This window comes from Labeo rohita, chromosome 15, assembly GCF_022985175.1.
Source record: "Labeo rohita strain BAU-BD-2019 chromosome 15, IGBB_LRoh.1.0, whole genome shotgun sequence".
Lineage (NCBI taxonomy): Eukaryota > Metazoa > Chordata > Actinopteri > Cypriniformes > Cyprinidae > Labeo > Labeo rohita.
This window is the reverse complement of record NC_066883.1, coordinates 12,770,003-12,785,783: the sequence shown is the minus strand read 5'-3', so window position 1 is coordinate 12,785,783 and position 15,781 is coordinate 12,770,003. Positions and strand designations below refer to the sequence as shown.

Below are 15,781 nucleotides of genomic sequence, written 5' to 3'. Positions count from 1 at the left end.
GTTTGTTTGGATAGTACAGTATTTGGTCAAGATACAACTATTCAGCAATGCATATTACTAATCAAAGATTATGTTTTGATATATTTACAGTAGGAAATTTACAAAATATCTTCATGGATCATGAACTTTACTTAATATCCTAATGTTTTTGGCATAAAAATCGATAATTTTGACCCATACAATGTATTTTTGCCTATTGCTACAAATATACCTGTACCACTTATGACTGGTTTTGTGGTCCAGGGTCACATATGAAGGTGAAGACAGAATAGTTTCCAACTACAATAATACAGTAATTTTAACAATTGCTAGTAAATTTCACAAATATTTACAAAAACATGACAATTAACACATTTAATTAAAAGTAGAATTTTTAGGTAGAGAAACTGAAATTGTATTTTCTTGCAATTTTCTTGTACTCTAATTTTACAGTGTATTACATAAAGTATATTTCAGTTATTTGTACTGAAGTAATTTATTTTAAAGCTAGAATGTAAAGTTACAGTTAAAGACTGTCAATATAGTTTTCAATGTACTTTTTAAATTTTATGTACCAAAAGCTTCAGCTGCCATTCTTGGTCAAAAAAGTTTCTGATAGACACAGTAGCAGATGAACAGGCATTTCACATCATAACTGTTACTATGTATTGTAACATCCAGAAACGGAGCATTTTAAAGTGCTGTTTTTAAACTTAAAATGTACATTTTCTAATTGTTTTCCAATATTTTTTTGCTCATATGCTGTCTTCTTGTCCTTTATTTTTTGAAATACTGAATCGATACCTTAAGTTCAACACATTGATTTTGAATGTCATTTTAAAACTCCAGTTTGTTCTTTTGTAAAAAAAAAATGTTTATTTTGCGGCAAACTTTGGCTTAATTAGCATCAGCAATCTTTACCAGAAGTTCACGTTTGTTATTAATGTAAGGGATGCAAAAGTCGCAGACAAAGTACTCATCAGCCATGTCACTAAAATCATTCGAGAGAACAAAAGTCATCTTTAAAAGATTAACACTGAGTCATGCATAAAAGAAAATGTCAATAATTTACCTCCTCTCAGTCTTTGATGCACTTCTAAAGAGCATTTCAAGGTAATCTTTAATATAAATAACTGCAGAAATGATGTTATAGCCTGTAACATTCAATTACATTTGCTTTTGAAATTATTAATCCGATATCTTTGAAGTGCAAATAGTTCAGCAACACACACGTATATATACTGCATGTAGTTTTCCATCAATATATGGAGCTGTTTCAGCAGAATACTAATTTCTCTTCACATCTCCCTGCATTTGAAGTCCAGCATTAGGAAGTCAGATGTTGTCTCGTTTTCTTCGAACGCTGATAAATCAGCTCTGGTCAACAGCATTTCTCTCTCGCTATCTCATTTAAACTGGAGCTCTCTCGCTCTGCGCTCTGTTCGGACGCGGCTCTCGTGGTTTGCCGCTGACCTTGGCGGATTCCCATCACTCCCAGTCCAAGGTTTCTTTCAAATCCTTAGAGCTGGAGGCTGCGTCTTCATCTTCACCTGGCCCATTAATTATCAAATGGAATCAATACCCCATTTGATTAGATCAAACTGACCCTACCCGCCAAAAGCGGAAGGGATGCTCGATTGGCCCCTGAGATATTACATGCTGCGAGTTTCTTTTTTAAATAAGATTTTTAATATCTAAATAGTGACTATGGGATTGAAAGATTGAGAGAGGAAAATATATCAGTAATTTTCAGATTTTTTCAAGCCTTGAAGCTCTAAGGACATAAGCAATCATTCAACTGTGACAAAATTAGATGTTCACAAAGAAAGTTAACAGCATCCCTTTCTCTCTATATTTTGTATTTATCCCCATGGGGGGAAAACAAAATCACAAATGAGATTTCTTTAATATCTCAACTTTTTTTTTTTTCCTAGACAAGGGCATGTGGTTATTTCTGTCTTCTGCTTAGGAAAAAAAAAAAAAAAAAAAAAAACAGTGAGTGTTACATGTGTCTCTCTCAGAGATTTCATAATAATTGTCTTTAATTCAAGAGATTTCAATACGAACATGTGTTGTTCAGTTTTTCCAAGACTGAATATTGTAAAATTCATTGACTCAGGATGGATGTGCACAGTTCTATAATTTTTTAAAAATGAATGGACTATGGAGGGAGGGGGGGGAAATATGCATTTAATATATTAAAGAATTGTATTAAATGAATACTGCTAAATCTGAAACACACACAGTATTCAGCCCCTTAGGCATGGAACAGGTCCTGAAACACACACACACACACACAGGGTCAGACAACCACAGATGGTGCCACAGAAAAGCCTTGAGTCTATATCCAGCCATATTAGTGCATTTAAACACCAATTTATCATTGAAAACACCTGTGCAATGCAGAATACCATTTACACATCAGTGAGAATTACAGGATTTTGAACTAGGATATTTTTAATGACATATACAGAGCGTATGTGTGTTGTTTTTCCACACGGAAAACTGCAGAACATGTGTGAATCACTCAAAACCTTTCACGAACCTGTCTGTTCATGACATTTCATTATAAAAATAAAAAAAAGAGAAATCATATTTTGCATTAAAAAAAATTAAGCTTACTTTGAAGATTATTTTAAACTGATACATTATTTTAATGCCAATTAATAATTATTTCCCAAAACTTACTACTTACTTTAATGCAGTAAAACTTTCTGGTGTGAACTTGTGGGAAAATACGCTTATTTGTAATGAAAATATTCTTTCGCAAGGTGTTCTCTCTCACTTGTGTGATGCTTATGTACAGGTTATGGATGATAAGTCATAATTTTCAGGTTGCAGTAGGTCAAAAGCAGTTAGTAAGATCACACTTCCTTGACTGCAGAAGACTGAGGGGTCTGTATATCGACAGGGGCTCTTGTTTGTTTGTGTGTGTGTGTGTTTATAAGGGCATATCGATGTGTGTGTGTGTGTATGTTGAGTATATAAATATCCGCGCGTGTCCCTGCAGGGCTGGGAGTGAGTGGCAGGAAGTGGTTATGTAAGGAGTCACAACGGGCTGCAGTGGACAGCCTGACCACAGATCAGGTCAACCAAGTGTGACACCAACAGCTTCTCACTGACACCTCGCTGACACTGTCTGTCACCAGGCCTGTCTGTCCCACTCTGAATGTGTGTGTGTTTGTGTGTGACGGTTTTTATGGTCCTATAGCTCCCTCGTACATACCTGCATAACTTCTATCAATTCTCAATTCACGTTCTTTTCCGAGATGCACACCCAAATGCGGATATAGTCTTTGGATGTGTATGCTTTACTAAGAGGATGGCTCGCTCTTAATAAAATGATAATTTATGAGTCTGTGATTAATATAGTTAAACTATGTTAAATTATAGCAATCATTAGTAACATGTTTTCTTCAGCAAACACTGTCCAGACAGAATCTAAACAACAACAAAGAAAGACAATTTATCCTCACCAGGGTAAGCAATTAAAACTGTATAAAATAGTTTAGGTAACCCCCCAAAAATGTGATGTACGTACTAAATAAACAACTTTTATTTAAGTAAAAAAATATAATTTAATATGACTGAATAACTTTACATTACTCTACACAATCACAGTGATTTTAAACTGGTATATCAGGTAGAAAAGCTTAAGCTTGACATCTGTTTGTTTTCACTTTTTACAGTGTGTTTAGACAAATACACACTGTATAGAGCAACAGGTAGATTCCCAGACTAATACAAAGCTATTGACCAAAACACAACAGCAAGCAAACGTCCACCCTTTTAAATCTAAAACGACAGCATCCCAAGCAAGTTCGCTCACTTTTTTGTGTTTTTCCTGTGCAACTGTTCACATAGTAAGTGTGAAAGTGTCAAAATAATTCCTGTCCTATAATACCTACTGTCCAGCATAGCTATATGACAAATAAACAGCATGAATTTTCTGTTTATCAAGCAATCTAGCTGAGAAAAAGCACTTTATAAATGAAAACTGTAGTTAAACTTCACAATATAGTTTGTTACATTGTAATAACATTGTAATTACATAAGTAATACATGAGTAATAGCGAAACATTGATTTCATGTGTTTAATATTTTGTGGAGCTGCTTAAAAATACACTTTGTCATTATTATTACTGTAGCAATTCGTTATATTCACATGCAATATGTGTAATGTGAATATATGGACCACAAAACCAGTCATAAGAGTCAGTTTTTTTTTTTTAAATTGAGATTTATGCATGATATGAAAGCTAAATAAAAGTTTTCCATTGATGTATGGTTTGTTAGGATATGGAAAGATTTGGCTGAGATAATCTGCAATCTGAGTGCGCAAAAAAATCTAAATATGAGAAAAATGACTTTAAAGTTGTCCAAATGAACTTCTTAGCAATGCATATTACTAATCAAAATTAAGTTCTGATACATTTTAATTTACTTAATATAAGAAAAATGTATAATTTTGATCCATACTATTGAAACAAACATACCAATGCTACTTAAAACTGGTTTTGTGGACCAGGGTCACATATAAAAACAAAAGGACTTGACTAAAGGTGTTGCTAATTTCAAAAGAATTTAATTTTCTAAAACGTGTGACAAATTAAAACAGATTTGTGAGCTAACAAGTTATTAAAATGATTATTATAACTTTTCTTGTTAAAATATTAATTATCCATTTAACAAAAAAAGTGGATTTTTGATTTTTCCTTAACAAAAAGTTAATTTTAAAAAACAAGCAGAACTGAATTACAACACATCATTACAATAACTATTTAAATTCTTTAATAATCCCACGCTAAGCCCAAACTGACTGACGAAGGAAAAGGTTAATATTTACCCGTGCTTTTCATTTCTAATACAAATCCAGTCATTTAGGAGAAGCTGTTAAATCCAAAGACATCAGATAACAGAAGACGGCCGTCTCGCCGCTACCATTCACTACCTTCCACAGAAGACGCCGTCAATGCAAAGCGCACTAATCTTGTAAAATCCACTAATTAAGTGAGAGATGATGTTTGAGAGCGAGCCGAGGCGGTCCGCACAATTAACCCCAGCGTTCCTCCCCTCCGTTCCCAATACCTCTGTCAATGAAAGACAAGTGCACTTATGAGCAAAGTGTCTTTCCCAAAAACTTTCCCAGGAAGCCAAGCCTGCAGGCATGAAGCCATCAACAAGTTTAGGAGGAAAGTAGAAACCCTTTGAGACATCATTGTCAGGTATGCATGTGACAGTCTGGCATGTGGACTAGAAGAAGAGGAAGTTGCGTTTACAAGGGGACTCACCTGATGTGCATGTCCACCTCTGCGCAGCTGTTTTGGGGGCAGATGTTTCCCTCCTCCTCTTCCTCAGTTGCCGTCCGGACAGCCAAACCGGTGACCCTCCCCTCAGCTCAGTCCACGTTCCGGGACCCCTCGCGCTCCCACACAAACATACAAACACACACACTCACACGGGGGGTGACAAGGGGGTCAGACGGGGCAAGAACAATCCCAGCTGCCGGCACAAAAGAGCAGGCGAACACACAGCGGTCTGCTGCCGCAAGAGCGTGCGTGCGTGTGTTTGTGGGCGCACGGCAGCAGCGGTGACCGCGCTCTCCCTCTCTCTCCTCCCTCACTTTCCAAGCAGGATCGTCTCAGATATGACTGGAGTTAGAGGATGCGAGTCTGTTTCCTTCTCTGGCGTGCTCCCCGCTTTGGCTCTCTCTCTTTCCTCGTTGAGCTTCTTTTCTTTTCATTTCCTCTTGGGAAAGCTGCACGCACCGGTCGTCTCTTCACCCGCTCGCTCTCTCTCTCTACTCAATCGCTAGTAAATATAAAAGAAATGCTTGTACGGCCCCTACCTCTCTCTCTCCCTCTCTCTCTCTCTCTCTCTCACTCAATCTCTCTCTCTCGTTTCTTTCTCGTTTACACTCCCTCCTCCCCGCTGCCCTCACTTTTCTTTCTCACTGTCAAAGCTGCCTTTCAAATGCTGATTAGCACACAGAGTAAAAGAGAGCAGGGAGAGTGGAGTTATGGCTAGCGTTGGGCTAAGATTCCGTCACATTCGACTTGAACAACACTTCTCTCAGACAAACACCTACTTGAGTCTACGTCCTCGACGTAACTGCTCTAGCGATATCATCTCGCCCCAATGGGCTCAGGCTAACAAACACTGAGCGAATAAACCCGCTCGGACTGTTTCTTGCACCCGCGCCCCTCCCCAGTTCGTTCTTCTTGCCCTCAAACACTACTCAGAATATTGATACATCACCCCCTCCTCCTTTCTTTCCTCCGTTTCTCTCTCTCTCCATCACTCACTTTCTCTGCTGAATACTGATAGGCTGTCTAGTCCATGGTCTGGGTTTCAAATTCTCATTCTCTCTCTTTTTTTTCTTCCGTGCACTCGCACAAAAGCTCTCCGTAACATAAAGGCAAAAACGGCAGAAGTTAATGCACTGGGCGCAACATAAATTCACTTAAGCACCATTTCAGATTATGTCAAGCCAAAAATTGGCGTGAGCGCTCCGGAAGGAGGAGAAAAGAATGTCTGTGGCTGTAAAACGCGGAAAGTGATGCGGAGGTGAAGAGAAAACAAAGTGCGTGGAAAATGTGTAGAGATCCCTTGCTTTTTCTGTTGTCAGGGAATGGGACAGAAAGTGAGAAATAAAGGGCAGCGGGACGGTCCAGACTATAGAAGACTCTCACAGAAGTTTAAACAGCTGACTGCAAAGTTGTCAAACACACATCTGATAGCCCAAGCACACACATTTAGCCAGCTGTCTGAATGAGGACGTACCACCAGTGATTCTCAATTGATGGATCTCATGTTTGTGGTTTTGTGGATATAAAAGAGTTGGGGAGAGTTTTTGACTGCCAGTTGTTGGGGTTCAGAGTATTTCTTTTTTTCCACATTAATTTCACACGCTTAGTACAAATACAATACCAGTCCAAAGTTTTTGAACAGCAAAATTTTTAATGTTTTTAAAGAAATCTCTTCTGCTCACCAGCCTGCATTTATTTGATCCAAAGTACAGCAAAAACAGTAACATTTTCAAATAGTTTTGCTATTTAAAATAACTCTAATTCTATGTTTTCTATTTCAATGTGTTTTAAAAAGTTAATTATTCCTGTGATCAAAGTTACATTTTCAGCATCATTTCTCTATTCTTTGGTGTCACATGATCCTTTCAGAAATCATTTTAATATGCTGATTTGCTGTTGACTGGTAGTGTATGTTGTTGTTTTTTTTTTTTTCCATTAATACAGGGGGTACATTTTTCTTTATTTATTTCAAAAGAGCCGAAGAGAAATGTGACAATATGCCCCATAGGTGGAGAATGTTGTAACATGACCATATAACAGTTTCAATGTTATCTGATTTAATCATCATTATTGATTTCATTATTAACTTTTACATATGAAATAACGGCTTTTTTAACCATTAAAAATACCCTAATTTTGGAGTTTGGCAATGAACATACCGCAAAACAAATAAAACCTAAAAGAAAACATTGTTTAATTTTCATAAATAAATAATGTAAAATGTGAAATAAATGTATAAATAAAATAAAACAAAAAAGTTAAAGGTCCTAAATAGGTATGACAGCGTTTTAGTGGCATGTTAAAAAATTAAAAAGAGATTAAAGAGATTAAAGTCATACTTTGAGAATAAAGTCAATATTTTGAGAATAAAGTTGAAATTACGAGGAAGAAGTCAAAATATTTTGAGAATTCGCCAACCACCCAATAATAGCAATAAGCTCAGTCTCAGCTGTCAAAATCTGTCAGTTTTATAGCAAAATGTGACGAGTCAGCTGCCTACCCCCCTAATGATCATCATCACCCCGTCTGGTAATCACCACCCTTCAGACGGATGTGGGCCAGGATGCCAGGCCGATTTACCCGCCCCAGGAAGTGCTGTGGCCAAAGTGGACGAAGCCGCTAAAAGAAGCCGCTGCCCCTCGTGCCGCTGACCTCGGCGGGGAGTGAGTGCGGCCGCCAGACTCCGCTCCTTACCTGGACCCTTCCCTTCTGAACACTGCCCCTCCACGTCGAGGACACCAGATCCCCTATTTATGTTGGACACTTTTATTTCCCCCTTTGGACATTTTTGTTTACCTTATTGTTTAATACAAGCCTCTCCGAGGCCTGACGTCACACCCACTGTGTCTGTCGTTTTGCTCCTCCCGCCACAATACATATGAAGACAAGACAACAAAGCCAATGTCCACAAACATGACTACCATAAGAAAAAGAAGAGAGAGCATAAACACGATATGACACAGAGAAAAGTGCAACTGGAAGAGACTGTAAGAAAGACAACAGCACTGTAGAGTAAGTCACTGAATCTAATGTCCAGTGTCCTTGATGCAAAGATTCAGACAGTGTTATAACGCAGAGAGTGTTATTGTCGATTTTACACACACACACACACACACACACACACACACACACACACACTAAGCAGTGTCCTCTCCTGATGTCCTCACCTGGGCCATTTTAGCCCTGGCACAGGCCCAGTATTCACTCACTGTATTAACATCAGCTTCTGCCATAGAACAACTGTGCTTCAACCATTACTGAACCACAATAAATGGGGGAAAAAAAAATCTAATCTTCAAAAGTATTTAGTGTGCTAATTTTTAGCACATTAAATACTTTTGGGTCAGTTGAAAAATAAATGTTACCATTACAAAACTGCATGACCTTCTTTATTCTTCAAATTCTGTCTCAACCAATAGAGTGGCTTTAGGGGCAGGGCTCTGACAGAGAAGGGGAGTGGTTAGGAAACCTGTTTGAAAGCAGTCGTTATTTTAACTAACTGCTTAGTTAGTCAGTAGGGCTGCATGAGTAATCAAAATAACAACAGAACTGCAATATGGCATAGTGAAATCGCTTATGGGAAAGTTGGTTCGCATTAACAATAAAAGTTTGAGGGTTTAACATTTGAAAATAAAAAAAAAAAGTCGTATATAAGCCATATATATTTCATAGTTTAGTAATACAGTGAAATATTACAATAGTAATATTTATTAATTCCATAGAAGGCCACACAGGTGTCCGAGTAGAGGACCAACAGGTGTAGTTATTGAAAGTTTCAGTTCTAACCTGAAAGACTGTAAAAAGATGAAGTTAGAATTTATTTATTTATTAATTTTCTATTTTGAAGTTGCTTTATATCTTGAATCTCAAATGCTACTCTATCAGACAAAGTTTTCAAATTTGGAGCATCAGATGAACAAGCCTTTGAATTCTCTGACTCAAAGCCATGCGTTTTTAGCTGGTATATGTAACAGCGATGGACTGATGATAAGGCATTAAATGCTTCAGGAGGATAAGATGTCTGGGCATAAGCATGACAGAAATCATCTTTATCCCAACATGAATACTCTAGATCAGATGCAGTTCAAAATGGCTTACAAACTCTCTTTGATCAACATCAATCAGCTACCAGCTATCAGCTACTACATTCAGCACCAAAATGTCTCATGCTGCAAGTATTTATATGGTACCACTAAATTCCCTTTTGCTCAAAAACTGCTGCAGTCCATTAAAAGGTCTTGACCATGAGACTTCAGCTTTGAATTCTCCTCTAAACTTAATATTTGATATATAAGCCTAATAAAAAGACTTATACTATGGGGCAGTTGAATGCTTTAATCTGATTGGCTACCAAACGTCCTAAGGTGTGCAATTATTTTTAGGGAAACACACAGCAGTGTGTAGTTCCAGGAAGGTTTTGACCACATTATATGATCATATAATCATATCACTAAATGATTTCAGTTATTTTAAATTTCTTTACAGCCTAAACACACAATGACACTGACCAACCTAATAAATATAGTAAACAACAAGACAAAGACTACAAATTATCCCCACGTTTTTCCTACAAAATTTAGTTTTATTATGTATGGAAAGCACATATTGTATTTCTCTGACTCTCCTCTTTGCTTCGTGGCCATATCACCACCTCAGGTGTGCATTATTTTCGAATAAACCATCATCAATTATTCCTTAATTAATTAGTGCTGAAGATAATGTGAGTGGTGCATGCTCATGTAAAACATACCACTGCAATCCTGTTAATATAATGTTGGTCGTTTTTCCAGAGTGTTGCTATATGGTTGCTTAGCTGTTCTGGGTAGTTGTTAGAACATTTCAGTGTTCTTCGAGTATTGTTTATTTCCTATTATAGTATTTATCAATATTTCAGCTTTAATTAATTAATTTATTTTTTAAGTTATATTTATGGGGTTCTGCCTTTATTTGATAGGACAGTTGAAAACAGACAGGAAAGTCTGGTGGTCCGAAAACCAGTCAGTATCTGGTGTGACCACCATTTGCCTCACGCAGTGCAACACATCTCCTTCGCATAGAGTTGATCAGGTTGTTGATTGTGACCTGTGGAATGTTGGTTCACTCCTCTTCAATGGCTGTGCGAAGTTGCTGGATATTGGCAGGAACTGGAACACGCTGTCATATAAGCCGATCCAGAGCATCCCTAACATGCTCAATGGGTGACATGTCCGGTGAGTATGCTGGGCATGCAAGAACTGGGATGTTTTCAGTTTCCAGGAATTGTGTACAGATCCTTGCAACATGGGGCCGTGCATTATCATGCTGCAACATGAGGTGATGGTCGTGGATGAATGGCACAACAATGGGCCTCAGGATCTCGTCACGGTATCTCTGTGCATTCAAAATGCCATCAATAAAATGCACCTGTGTTCGTTGTCCATAACATATGCCTGCCCATACCATAACCCCACCGCCACCATGGGCCACTCGATCCACAACACTGACATCATCAAACCGCTCACTCACATGATGCCATACATGTTGTCTGCCATCTGCCCTGTACAGTGAAAACTGGGATTCATCCATGAAGAGAACACCTCTCCAAAGTGCCAAACGTCATTGAATGTGAGCATTTGTCCACTCAAGTCGGTTACGACGTCTAACTGCAGTCAGGTCGAGACCCCGATGAGGATGACGAGCATGCATATGAGCTTCCCTGAGATGGTTTCTGACAGTTTGTGTAGAAATTCTTTGGTTATGCAAACCAATTGTTGCAGCAGCTGTCCGGGTGGTTGGTCTCAGACGATCTTGGAGGTGACGATGCTGGATGTGGAGGTCCTGGGCTGGTGTGGTTACACCTTTGTTTGCCATGGGATACAAAAGCCATTTCTCTGAAATGCTGTGACTGACAATAGAATGTCAAATACACCAAAAACGCAATATAATTACAAAAGGATCAGTTTTATCCGTGTGCTGTAATCCAAATCTTTAGAATCCATGAGGAACAAAACCAAACTCAAGCCTTTATTTAGCAATCTTCATCTTCTGATCAGCGATCATAAGCATCAAAACCCAAGCTGACGCACTTTTTACAAATTCAAAAGCTGCCGCTTCAGCAATACAAAAGGTTTACGGCAGAAAAATTGAACGCTCATTGCCTGCTTTGTCACAGATTATGTCATGCTGTGTTTCTGGTGAGGTGTGTTTGAATGAGAAACGCCTTCACTGAGTGGATTGGGATAATCTGCATAATATTCTCAGCGAATAACAACTTAAATTCTGCTCTAAACCTCATACAGAACTATCGCATTCCAGCAGAGAGGACTGCTGTTGCAACATATTGTCATTTAGATTACTTTTGGTACTGCTTTTGACATTTTTGCAATAAATAAATTATTGTGACTATATACAAATATATAATATATACAATAGTGACATAGTTATACTTGGGTTTAGTGACAGAAGTGCGATTAGTGACTGTAAAAAAATGTCTTTTTGATGCTATATTATTGCATATTTCAGTCAACTACCTTTTATAATAGATATATTTTCACATTCATATTAACTTTTTTAATATAAAAATACATAGCAGTGTTGAAATACATCCAAATTGTAAATTTCAGCATTAATAAAAAACATACAAAAATGTGTTTTATGCTTGTAAATGTTACGTATGAATACCTACATATAAACAATGAGACCAAGCCTGAAACAGACCTACTGTACTTTGAATATTTAAAGCACCATTTATTAAATTTGTATTGTTCTTGTTGTTTTGTTGTTGTTGTTGTTGTTGTTTTTGTTGTTGTTGTTGTTTGTGTGTGTGTGTGTGTGTGTGTGTGTGTAATTTTTCAGATTGTTTCATGTTGTTTGTAATTTGCCTCTTTGATTTTATTTGTAGTAACAAAAATAAAATAAAACAACTTCTGGGATTTTCATGCATAACAATCTTTGATAAGATAATTATCAAATAATTATCAGATAATCAGATAATTTACTCACCCCCTTGTCATCCAAGATGTTTGTGTCTTTCTTTCTTCAGTTTTAAAGAAATTAGGTTTCTTGGGAAAAACATTTCAGGATTTCTCTCCATATAGTGGACTTCTATGGTGCCAGCGAGTTTAAATTTCCAAAATACAGTTTCAGTGCAGCTTCAATGGGCTCTAAACGATCCCAGCCGAAGGTCTTGTCTTTCGAAACGATCGGTTATTTTCTAAAAAAATAAATGTACAATTGATATACTTTTTAACCTCAAACACTCGTCTTATCTATCCTCTGCAATGTGCATGCAAACTCTGTATAATCCGGGTCAACACAGTTAGGGTATGTCGAAAAAACTCCCATCTCATTTACTCCTCCAACTTCACAATCTTCCTACATCGCTGTTCTACCTTTTTTGTAAAGGGCATTTGATCTTGCACATTCACTTTGTAAACACTGGGTTGGTACGCATGTGCATCGCAGAGAACAGAAAAGACGAGCGCTTGAGATTAAAAAGTATATAAATTGTACGTTTTTTTAAAGAAAATAACCGAATGTTTAGCTAGATAAGACCCTTCTTCCTCAGCTGGGGTCATTTAGAGCCATTTGAAGCTGCATATAAACTGCATTTTGGAAGTTCAAACTCACAGGCACCATAGAGGTCCATTATATGGAGAGAAATCCTGGTATGTTTTCCTCAAGAAACATAATTTCTTTACGACTGAAGAAAGAAAGAAACAAACATCTTGGATGACAAGGGGGTGAGTAAATTACCTGTAAATTTTTGTTCTTGAAGTGAACTTCTCCCTTAAGGCAGATGGGCTACAGCAGCAGAAGACCACACTGGGTGTCACTCCTGTTAGATGAGAGGGAAACTGAGGCTAAAATTCATACAGGCTCACCAAAACTGGACAATAGTAGATTTTGAAAAAATGTTGCCTGGTCTGATGAGTCTCAACTTCTTCTGCAACATTTGGATTATATGGTTAAAATTTGGCATGAAGAACATGAAAACACAGATCCATCCTCCCTTTTAACAAATCATCTGAAAATGGTTTCTTTAACATGGCAATGAGTTCACTAAACTCAAATGGCCTCCACAGTCACCAAATCTCAGTCCAATAGATCACCTTTGGAATGTGGTGGAACGGGAAATTCGCATCATGGATAGGTCACCGAGAAATCTGCAGCAAATGTTTGATGCTCTCGTATCAATATAGACCAAAATTTCAGAGAAATGTTTCCAGAACCTTGTGGATCCCATACCATGAAGAATTAAGGTAGTTCTGAAACCAAAAAAGGGTCCAACCTGGTACTAGAAAGCAAGGTGTAGCTAATAAAGCTCCAGTGTGTGTGTATACTAATATAATAAAATTACTCATATTGTAAAATGAGGTTTTAGTCATATATGTCCCACCACTAATAGAGAGACTGATTACGGTAGTCAGAATATAGAAAAATATAGCAAATTCACCATCACTCTCTCAGCAGTTGCATTAGAAAGACCCTGACAGCAAGGTCATAGAACACAAAGCATGATGTAATACATTTGTTCTTTACATAAAAAATGATAATAATACTTTTAAAAGTTCATTACTGATTAAATGTATTACAGTCTCTGAAAAGGATCCATAACATTTAACTTTTTTCCAAGTCATTTGGATACTGTTTTATTCTTTTTAACTCTACAGTACCTGTACTTCTGTCTGTCTGTCTGTCTGCCTGTCTCTCATTCTTTATTCAGCAGTGAGCCACAGCTGTCTTACAGCATCTCTCAACCTTTAGCAGCTCTGACAGCACAAAAAGTAATTACCTCTCTAATTTACCTTGTCCACTTACAGAACATGTGTGTGTGTGTTAGTAACCGTGTCAGCAAAAATGTCACTGTGTAAATGTGTGTGTGAAAACACTCGTTGTGGGTGGATTATGGGAATGTATTAGTGTGTGTGTATTTTTATCTGCATTTAAATGTGTGTTCATGTGGATGGCAATGTGTTTGCCTGTATGTAGACTCCCCTCGGTCCAATTACTCACTCGACACCCTTCAACCCCCCTCCTCATCCTCTAACCCTCTTCAGCTTTCACTCATCCCCAAATCCCTCTCTCCCATGTGGGACGCCCTGCCGTACCTCTCCCTGACCAGCCAGACCTCCTCTACCCTTCCCTCCTCCCAATCTCTGTCCCAGGTGAGCTGACGACATCAGGAGGGCTTAATGATACTGGAATATTAATTAGCTGTTTAGAATACTAATAATATGAGCAATTCAATGAGATGGAAAATACATGGATGTCTGATCCCGTCTAAAACACTGACGGCTTCGATATTATAGACCTGATCGAGCTGCTGTATTTTGGACATTTTGCTTACATAACAGAAACAGAATGTTCAATGATTACCAATAAAATTGGGCAAAATTTGATTTTATAAATAGCTATTTGGATGTATAGGTGTCGGCAGTCCAAAAGGAATTATTTCCAGGGGTCCTATTATGCTTTTTCAACTTTAGTTAGTGAGTAATGTTGCTGTTTGAGCATAAAAAAGATCCACTCCAAAGGGAGATGTTTTCTTTAACAGAATACACTTTTCAAAACCTGCATTAAGGGAGAACTCCATTTCCAGAACCAAAATTTACAGATAATTTACTCACCCCCTTGTTATCCAAGATGTTTATATCTTTCTTTCTTCAGTCGTAAAAAAAATTATGTTTTCTGAGGAAAATATTTCAGGATTTTTCTCCATATAATGGACTGATATGGTGCCCTGAGTTTGAACTTCCAAAATGCAGTTTAAATGCAGCTTCAAATGATTCCAGCTGAGGAAGAAGGGTCTTGTCTAGGAAAAGGATCAGTTATTTTCATTAAAAAAATACAATTTGAATACCTTGTGAGCTCAAACGCTCATCTTGTCTTGCTCTGCCTGAACTCTGTGTATTCTGGTTGAAGTTAGGGTATGCTGAAAAACTCCAATCATATCTATTTCAAAATCATCCTACATCGCTGCAGAAGTACCGACCCAGTGTTTACAAAGTAAACATGCAAAGAAGATCAAACACCCTTAACAAAAAAGATAAAACAGCGATACATGACAATTTTGAAGTTGATGGAGTTCAGGCAGGGTAAGATAATACGAGCGTTTGACATTAAAAAGTATATAAATTGTAGTATTTTATGAAAATAACCGATCGTTTCGCTAGATAAGACCCTTCTTTCTCGGCTGGGATCGGTTACAGCCGCATTTGGGATTGTTTGAAGCTGCATTTAAACTGCATTTTGGAAGTTCAAACTCAGGGCACCATTGAAGTCCACCATATGGAGAAAAATGGTAAAATGTTTTCCTCAAAAAACAGAATTTCTTTATGACTGAAGAAAGAAAGACATGAACATCTTGGATGACAAGGGAGTGAGTACATTATCTGTAAATCTTTGTTCTGAAGTGGACTTCTCCTTTAAACGGATCATTTGGACCATAACGCACTTCTTCCATATATTGTGAAGTCACAATGTCACTCATTTAAATAATTTCCACCCACAGA

At 37.6% G+C, this 15,781-nt stretch overlaps 1 protein-coding gene across 2 annotated transcripts in view; it reads right to left on the bottom strand.

Moving 5' to 3' along the window:
• The window catches only part of npas1 (neuronal PAS domain protein 1), a 70,081-nt gene extending 63,919 nt beyond the window's left edge, over positions 1-6,162 (bottom strand). The window contains exon 1 of one of the 2 annotated variants that reach the window (XM_051130281.1): positions 5,271-6,162. The gene's annotated coding sequence lies outside the window, so the exon portion shown is untranslated. Of the gene's footprint in view, positions 1-4,825; positions 4,960-5,270 lie in introns of those variants that run through there. The other variant, XM_051130283.1, reaches the window with a different exon arrangement.
• Positions 6,163-15,781: the final 9,619 nt, after the last annotated feature.